Source organism: Cupressus sempervirens, chromosome 8, assembly GCF_028749045.1.
Source record: "Cupressus sempervirens isolate cs-2001-9-10 chromosome 8, ASM2874904v1, whole genome shotgun sequence".
NCBI lineage: Eukaryota > Viridiplantae > Streptophyta > Pinopsida > Cupressales > Cupressaceae > Cupressus > Cupressus sempervirens.
In genome coordinates, this window is record NC_143125.1 from 602,909,844 (window position 1) to 602,920,395 (window position 10,552).

The window sequence follows — 10,552 nt, forward strand, 5'->3', positions numbered from 1 at the left end:
CATCATTTTTTTCCAATGTCTAGCAAGGTGTAGGATATGATGGATAAGAAAGAAGTGTGAAGTAAGTGAAAGTGATCCTTAAGGACTTACTACTCAAGAGTACCCAAGCTAGTGAAAGATAGCTATATGAAGCATGTGTTGGACAAGAAAAGAAATCCATGAAATGAGATAGCACATGGGATAAGTAGTAGAAACTAATAAGAAAGATAGCATGAAAGCATGTAGTCCAAAAAAGAAGGCATGTCAAGAGACATAAGAACCATGCTTTTTTTCCCTTATATGTGATCAAGACCAAGGGGTCAAATGAATAGGATAATGATAGGATAGAGCAATAAGAATAAAGCTACATATGAAGGCTCTAAGTGAACAAGAAAGAATAATAAGGAATGTGATGGATAAAATAGCCAATATGCACAGATAGCTCAACATTGTCAAGATCAAAGAGGAAATATGGAATGGAAGGATTATGGAAAAATTATGAATGATGCTTGTTCACTAGGTTTTCATCACAATACTTATCCAAGGTGCCACAAGAAGTGGTTTTCACCATAGGATGAATTTATTTCTCTTTAATTTTTCTACCAAGGTGCCTATTTACCAAGTTTTCACCAAGGCACATTTTCATTTTTTCCCTCCTTTTTCTTCTTCTTTTTTTCTTCCTTTTTTTTATAGAAAGAGCTCAAGTTATTTGAATTTAGATAGTGTTACTATAGGAAGTATAAGTCATGATAATCCAAGTCCATAGAAAGGTATGCTCAAATATGCTAATAGGGTGATGGAAAGGAGATGGTAGATAATTTATATGGAGTACAAGGTTTTATGCTTTGGAAAGATAGAAGGAATGTGAATAGTAGATAAGTATAGGCTTGGAAATGTTGAATAAGGGTAGGCAAGAAAATAGGCAAGATCAACATCGATACACAACTTGAAGGGTTGTGAAATGATGGATTAATCATGGAGGAAATAGCTTTAGGTTTAGATGTATAAGGAAGAAAGAGAATTTTGGAAGGGGATGGAGTGGAAGTCTTTGGAACCTTCTTAGGAAGATTTTTGGAAAAAGATGGAGTGGAAGCCTTTGAAAGATTCAATGCCAAATTTGAAGTATTTTCAATATTCAAGTCTTTCAAAAGAGACTTGGGAATCCATATAGCTTTATATTTTTCTTTTCCTTTGGATGCTTTAGGACACATTTCTTCAATGATGGATTTAGGAACCCATGTTTGCTTTGATTTAGCTCTTTGGATAGTAGACCTTTGTGGTCTCTTGAATAATTGTTTTTAATTTTTATTCACATGTTGATTAGATGGGACATACTGATATTCATTTTTAAATGGATTCTTGTGTTCATTCTTAAAGAATCATCCAAATTGTTTGCAAAAGACTTGGGATTTGTGAATGAATAAGGATTATATGACTGGTTCATATGGATAGATGAATGAGAATTTATCAAGGATGAGTGTCTTTGTTGATCTTAAGGTATGATAGAAGAGCTAGGAGATGAGATAGGAGTGACAATAGGAGATGGAGGAACATAAGGTTCCAATATAGATGGAAGCTTTGAAGGATTTATCTTTGATGAATAAGGATGAAGGATAGATATAGGAAATGAAAAGGGATAGCGAATAGGGATATTAGCATCTTTAGAGTGAGCAATGTTACCAAGCCCATCAATAGACTCATGAGTATCTTTAATAGTAGAAACACCTTTGATAGGAGTATTTGAAGCTTGAGGATAGTTTTGAAGTGAATATGGAAAATTAGAACAAGGGATACTTTGATCTTGACAAGTTTCTTTGGATAAAATAGGCATAGAACTTTCTTCACAATTTTTAGTAAGCTCAAGGGAAATAGTGGAAGTAGTGTCTTCATCATACATAGGAGGTGGATAAGACATAGGATATGGAGGGGTGACATCTTGAAAGAGATGAAGGGGTGCTTGATCTTGATCTTTCTTAACATTTTTATCTTTATCCTTTTGAGAGTCCTCTTGACATGGAGCCACTTCTAAGGAAAAGGGAGTATGTGAGGTTTTCATGATAGGATCTTGAAGGGGTAATGAAGGACTAGATAAAGTGGGCATATTAGATATAGTTTCACATGAAGGTTGAAGATATTTAGTCTTAGAAGCATGAAAAAGGTTTCTAGCCAAGTGTAGATTAGCTTGAGTTTCTTTAAGAGATAGCTCTTGAGGATAACTATAGGGAACTACATGAAAAGAATTAGGACCTTTGTTTGATGGAAGAATGTTGGATAGCTTTGAAGTTTTGGGAGATGCATAACTATTGAAAGAAATGGAGGTATCAAAGAAACCATCACTAGACATAGGTTCATAAACATGACCTTGCTCAAGAGAAGCATCTTCATTACATAGGTCTTTAGGAATTTCAACATCAATGGTTTTGTCATCAATAAGATCTTAAGTTATATATTTAAATGCAATAGAATCTTTAGTTTTGTGACCTTTGCATGTATGGTAGCCACAATAGTGATCATCTCTCCACCAATAAGGTTTTACCTCAGGTTCATAAGGTATAGAATATTTGTATGGTAAAGTAATGATCTTTTTTTCAACTAAGGTCTTAAGATCCATGTCATATGAAAATCCTAAAGGAGTAAAAGTTCTCTCAAAATTATATCTAGTACCATTTTTGTCATTGTCATCTTGGTCAAAGATAGGCCCATCATGAAATATTGGCATATTCTCAAATGAGTTATTACTCACTTTCTCTCTCAAGATGTCTTTGGATCTATAAGATGAAGACATTTGATGTCTTGGAGTAGAATATGTAGACCTTTAAAAAGATGACTCACAATTATGTAAATATCTTAAGGATAATTCATGTAATGATAAAATATCTTTCTCTAGCACTTTCTTCATTTCTATCATGTGGCTAGGGATACTAGCAGGTAAGTCTAGATACTTTTTAATAGTAGAGGAGACCTCATAATCATCTAGACTTGATTGAGGTTTGGTAACATAGTGTTTGAAGCCCATAGTGGTTTTGAAAACATATAAAAGGAAAGAATACTGAAGGTTTAATTTGATGAATGTGTCCCATTTTGTTCAAAGTGGGGAAGGTTCTAAAATTTCAAGCACATCAAACACACCAACAACCTATTTAGGTTACTATAAGGATGCACAAGCTCAACTAGGGGATGTCCTTGATATATGCAAGGTATGGAGGCCTAAATTTGTAAATGAAAGAGAACACTACCAAAAAGAAAGGAGGAAATGGTAACCCAATCTCCACCTTCACTTCCCAAAGTTATAAAGTTCTTTGTGGCTTAGCCAAGATTGACAATACTTCTACTTCCAAGAGATGTATCTTTAGATTCGAGTCATGCTATTTATACTTTGCCAGAATAAGGTTGTCCCCTAGAGTGATCACTTCTCTAGGCAGGCCCCCAAAATAAAATAAAATCAAGATCCCTTATTTAGGTTCCCCTAAAAATCCTTAGCAAGGATGCAAGAGGAGAACATCAATAAGAATACCTTGAGGATTAAAAGAAAAAAGATGTTTATTTTTTTAAGCTCAAATCCAAATGCAAATGATTCATTTTAAGCCTTTTTTCAATGTTGGGAAGACACACCAAACAATTTGATGAAAAAAAAAAAATTGTTTTATAATGAAAAAGAACACAATGATCACTTTTTATAATTCAAATGAGAAGGTTTCGATTGTGCGCACCTTGATTTCATGCTTTCTAATTTTTTTAATTTTATTTTTTTTCCATTTTTTGCTCTTTAGACCTCCAAGTTACCTTCACAAACTTCAATCAAGTGCATGAAATCATGAAGAAATAAGAAAATTCACATGAAAATGTATTAAACTATTTGATTCCATGAAAAATGACAACTCATATCATGCATTGAAATTTGTGCCAATAAAGTCCAAGTTAATCATGATTTTTAACCTAGTCAACAAGATTGGACCTATATGTCATGAATTCGGACCCAAAACCCTAAATTAAAAAAAAGAGACCAATATTAAAAAATAGAGACCTTTCCAAAAATGTCATAATTTTAGAAAAATAGTATCATTTGTGTTGTAGGGACCCATTTTGTCAAAACAGACCATTTTTTGTAAATCAAGTGTTTGAGCATTTATACAAACTCTAAAATCAAAACACAAAGAAAAAACACTATTTAGAATTTAGATAAATTACCAAAACTATAGAATTTTTTGGAAAATCCTCTAATTGGCACCGTAAAATGATTTTTCATGGAAAATCAAGAAAAATTATAAAAAATAGAAAATACCTTAGAAAAATATGAAAATTTCACTAAAGATTCTTTGATATGTCACCACCTTTCAGAAAAAAATTTAGACCAAATGACTAAGCCGTTTCGGAGATATAATCAAATCTTTAAGATCTAGGGTTTTTTGTCTCCAAACAAATCCGCATAAGAGGGTTAGCTCCAAAAATATCTAAAACCAGCAAGTAAAGGTGGGTTGCCCCATGGTGGGTGCCAAAGATGTGTGCTAACATGTTGACACACTTCTATGAGTCATTATATCCAAGATTTCTCAAGAACAAAATCTCAAATGGTGGCTCATAGCTCTCTATTCATGGAGTGCAAGGGTTTGTAATGGAGACCCTCAATTTGACCTAGTTTGTGCCCATGCAAGTACACATTAAAATAAAAGATTCAAAGATCAAAATATGAATGCAAATGAAGATGATGAAAATGCAAAGAAATGCAAGAAAGGAGATCTAATCTATTAAAGGAAATAACAATGCAATATTAATCTATAAAAACAAATATGACTGTAGGATAATATGAAAATACAAGGATGAAACCTGATGATGGAAGCCATGAATGCAAGAGACAATAATACAAGAAGAGAGAAGTTGCAATGAAGCTCCACTGTCCAAAACCTAAGGCTCAAACTCCTTCTCCAAAATCACTTTCTAAACCTATAGCATAACAATGCTATAGGAACGAACTATTTTCTCTAATATCTCTCTATATCTTTCTCTATGTCTTTCTATGTCTTTCTCTATATCTTTCTCTATGTGAAAATGAGAAGGAGAGGGCTCCTTATAAGGGAAAATGTGGAGGTGGGAGGCTTCTCACAACCAATATGGGATAATAGAGTTTGATCCATGTGAGAAAAATTCCACCAATGAGAAAAGAAGAGTGTTTGAGAAGAAAGTGGAAAGAGGAAAAAGAGGAATTCCACTTGGAGATATGTACATTCAAGTGTAGAGAAAAAAAAGACTTATTTAATTTTATTTGATTAATAGGGAGCATGTTCTTTTAATTAAATATGAAATATTTAATTAAATTAAAAGAGGGGTTTTTCTCTTAATCAATTAAATGTGGATTAATTATTTAATTAAAAGAATGGTTTTCTTTTAGTTAAATAAGAATTAGATAAAATGATCAAACCTTAGGAAATATTAAAATAATTAAATTAATTACAATTTGATCAAAGAAATTGACTTGAATTGATTTAATAAAATATTGCAATTCATTGATTCAGGAAATTTGATAAATTGAATAATGGGGGTCCATAGTCTAGGCGACCATTTTAGGGTGCATACAGGATCACTGTCTCGCTGATCCCTACTACAATCCTGCTAGACCCATGCCTGTAGGAACTCACTTTTGAAATTGTGGGAACACTATAAAATAAATTTCAAAAATCACAAAGCAAAGTTTTTCAAGCCTGCCAATTGGTCTAGTGTTCATTGTGCCCATACTCATAGTACCACATCTGCTCGATGCTCTGGTCGTCCCTATGTAGCCATTACATCATGTAAATCAGAGCTACAAATAAAAATATCTTGACATTAGTGTGAGAGAAAATAACCCTTTCTAGCCCTCCTAAACTCCCTTATAGGTCCCCAATGGTGCCCTATTCTCCTCTATGACCCTTCTAATGCCCCCTTTTTCCTCTTGCCTTGTTATTTTATAATGTAATCTCCTTTTTGAAACTCTCTTAGTACTTCTACATCAATTTTCTCACCCTGGCTTATTGTACATTTTCAAGAAGTGGTCGAGCTTTGTTTTCTATCCCTGCCACCTTCTTAAGGGGGCATCCCACATTTCATTCTCTCCTCCTCTGCTCAAGACTAGGGCAGAAATCTTGCTTTAAACATCTTCTTCATGTCATTTATATTCAAACTTCTTTGAAATGGTGTTGTTCCAACACTATGTCAAAGAGGGGCAAAATGTAGGCACCTCAATCTGATTACATCAGTAGATAGTCCTATTTAGTCATCTACTAGGACATTATTGATTAAATATTTTATATTTAATTAATTAATCATCATCCCCTAGTTAGTTAATTTATTTTATTAACTACAGACTAATTGATAAAATTAAATGATAACCCACAATCAATTTATCAATTAAATCCCCATTCCTCTATTAAATTAAATAAATGCAAAAATCTATTTAATGTAATCCCACATCTCTCTTTTATTAAAAAAGTTATTCCCAAGCCCCTAAACCATCACTAAACCCTATCATTACCCTAATCCAACCCATTCACCCATACTAACCTTACTTAGCCAGATAACTAACCCATCCCATCAAAGCTAAGCCACTTACCTACTAACTACCCTCCTAAGCTAAGCCTAATCCTCCTCTAAACATGTGCACAAATTTAGCAATGGTTAAGCTTTTTTCACCCAAGCCAAAGCCAATAGTCTCCCCTATCCTCTTCCATTACTATCTAAGAGCATTAATGACTCTTGTACACCATAAATGCCCTTCAATGCCTCTTACATTCCTATTCCATAGTCATGTTCCCTCATAATTACCTTTGACCCTCTATTTTGACCACCCAATCCCCTTGTGTCACTTGTCACATGGCTAGTAGTTTGAAGAAGCACACCCATGTACTCCCCCTTCCTTGCATCCTAGCCCTCCCTCACCATTCTTCCATCCTTGCATCTTGACCCTCCACCTCTTCACCCCTTAGCCTATAAATGAAAGCCTCTTCATTCATAATTGATATCAACTTTCATGCAAACTTATAATGCCCCATTAACCACTGTAGCATAGCCATTTTACATCATCACTATCTCAAAATCCATACACAACTCCATTGTTGAAACCTTCATCCACTTCCATACTTGAATCCTAAAATCACCACTTGAAGCTTGAGGCATGCTTGGGCATACATCCATCTACATCTAGAGACATCAAAGTCATCAAGGTTACATTCAAGGAGCTTTCCATTCTTGGTCTTCTTTCCTCCATAGTGTTCCCTTTGTCCTCTCATAACTGTTAGTCTATTGGGTATTGTGAATACTTTTTAAAATCTTATTATTCCATTTGCAATTACTAAAATAGGTGATACACTAGTTACTATGGAGTTCCAATTACTATGAAGTTTTAGTTGTTGCCGAGTTGTCCAGTGTTGGTCAAGTGTTCCTTCATGTACAAAGTGGACATGATATTAGCTGATACTTGGTTCCTTCATTGATTGAGTTGTCTATGTTTTGGTTCCTAGTTTCATTTGACTTTTATATTTAATTTGGATCATGAATTTATTGATAGGATCTTGTCTAGGGATGAGTGTTAACCATTTTGAGGTTAGTCTTTCTATTATGTAATGATCTAAAATATTTTGTAGGTTAGTTTGGAAACTATAAATAGGGTCATTAGGCTTAGGCTAGAGGTATAACTTAGACAGGTTAGGGAGTTGAGAGAAGATGTGTCTAGAAGTTAGAATTTGAAGCTGGATCATGGATCCTGAAGTTGTATTTTGTAACTAGTCATAACCTAGAAGGCCTTATAGCTGGGCATGCATGCTGATAATGTGATGAATCAATAGAAGTGTTTTGTTCTTTCTTCCCTTTTTTTTGGTCTCTTTATGTTTCTTTTGTTTTGTTTTCTCTACAAGGTGGTTTGGATAGCTGGGTGTGCCCTTGGCCCTAGTTGTCTCCATCCCTACATGCACTAGGTGGTACTAGAGCCCAAGGTTTATTCTTTTTGAGATTGGATCATGTAGAACCTTAAGTTAAAATTTCTTCTAGGGTGGCAGATGTGAGGATTTGACCTATAACTTGTAGACGGTTATGATCTTGCAAAAACTTGATTGTAAAGATGGTTCAAGGTAGAGGAAATTTTGATAATGCCATATTGGATACATTGAGAGAAATTGTAGCCATATTAATTTTGTGGAGACAAACTAAAGGAGAGGAGAACACATTGATAATCTAAGTGATGATGAAACAATATCCCTAAACCTTAATCCAAAACCTGAAGAAGATAAATATGATAAAAGATTGTTGAGAATATTGTCTAAGGCACTTTCAAAGTCTATTGTAGAAGTTGCTTCTTATGATGGAAAATTGGACATTGATGTTGTGTTGGATTAGATCTTTGATATGGAGAAGTAATTTGATTTTGAAAACTCTCCTAAGAAGAGGAAGGTGAAAATTACAACAACTAGGTTGAAATATCATGCTTCACTATGGTGGGGGCATTTGCAAACTGACAAAGGAGAGGATAGGAGAAGTCAAGACTTGGTTGAAGATGGTAAACAAGGTGAAGAAAAAGCTCCTTCCTATGGGTTACCAAGTTATCTTGTTGAGAAAGATGAAAAATTTGAGACAAACAAACATGAATGTGAAAGAGTCTACTAAGAAATTCTATAGATTGGACATTAGATCTGGACATGTGGATGATGATCTTGAAAATTTTCTAAATGGATTGAGATCTAGAATCCAAACTAAAATAAGTTTTGTGAAACTAGAAAGTGTGGAAGAAGCATACCATTATGCCTTGAAAGTTGAGGAGATCTTGACAAAGAAGCATGAACAAAGACAAAGAGGTAGAGGTGGTACATTCTAGAGAGGCAGAGGTAGATCTTATGGAGAAGTTGACAGAGCTAACAATTCTGTCCAAGATAAAGGAAAAGCTAAAAGGAAAAGTAATGACAAAAGCAAGACTAAATGGAAAGGTGGTAATTCTTACCGAGGAGGTATTAGTTCTTACCAAGGAAGAGGTAATTCTTATTCTAGAGGTAGTTTTTGTGGTAATTATTTTAGATGTGGTAAAGAAGGGCATAGATCCTTTGAATGTAGATCTTCTAAAAAATGAGCAAGGTAAAAAAAATGCTATGATTGAAGCAGACATTGAGGGTTCATCAAGTGGACCTAAGGCTAGAGAAAGTCTAATGGTGAGAAGAACCTTGTGTAATAAGGGAATTGATGAGGAACATATTTTAAGCAAAAGTCTTTTCAAAACCTGATGTAAGATGGTTGGAAAATGTTGCAAAGTGTTAATTGATAGTAGAAGTTCAACAAATTTGGCATCATAAGAGTTGGTTACAAAGTTATAATTGAAAAGGCTAAAGCATCCTAAACCATATTATGGTTCATGGATCAAGGATGAGCATAAGATATTGGTAAATAAACAATGTACTATGAAGTTCAAGATTAGACATTACTTTGATGAAGTTCTATGTGATATTATGCCTATGGATTGTTGTCATATTTTGCTGGGTATATCATGGAAATATGATAGATATGCTATACATGATGGAAGATTAAATCAATATACTCTTTGGGTGAATGGGAGAAAGCAAATATTGTTTCCTTTGATTGAGAAACTAGATGAGGTCAATTGTACTACTATGAGAATTTGCATGGTTAATGGAAATAAATTTGAAAAGAAAGTGAAGAAGAATCAAATATATTTTGCCATAATTCCTAAGAGAGTGAGTTATGCCAGTAATTACTAAGTAAAAAAAAAGAAAGATGATCAAGTAAAAAAATAGTCTCAACTAAGTGGAAGACCATAGTGGTAGAGAGTGGTAATCGAATGACAATCAAAGATGCTAATCACTACTACATTTGGGCCCAAATTGTGACAAAAGGCTATCACAATTGTGACAACCAACTATCACCTAATTGATAGTACCACAAATTGGCTCCCATTAGATGGGCATCAAGTTTTTGGTATCACAAATTGTGATGCATAGGCATCCATTACAAGTGTGACAGATTAAACTATTGTAACTTGGAAGAGGGTAAGGTAAAGAGTTCATCTTTACATAATCCCAATTGTGATAGTAGACCATCACAGTTATGATGACATAAGCTTTCAGTCTATTGTCACAATTATGATGTATTTGTGATAGTCATGTTGTAGAAGTGATGGATATCCATTAGAGATTTCCATTGCAAGTGTGAAGGGTATGCAAAAATATGCTCTAGGGGAGACAACAATCTATCAAAACAAGCCATTGCAATTGTGATGGGTAGTCAAAAAAAAATAAAAATTTACTACTTGTCCAATGAGGATTATCAATTCTTGTTTTCAATAGAAAAGATTAGTTAATGTTGAGCTTTACTTGGTTTTGAGAATAGTTTAGTATTCTCTACTATTATGGCTAACCATGTGAAGGTGGAAGCTCATTTGGGCCCAGCCCCCCTCCAACATCTAAATTCTCCATTAACATCTAAAATTCATTCATTCCATTAATAAATTTCTCATTAACATCACACCATTGATTTAATAAACTTATGAATACCACTGTGAATTAAGAATGCATATGTAGCTACATTTTGTATGCATGGACAATAC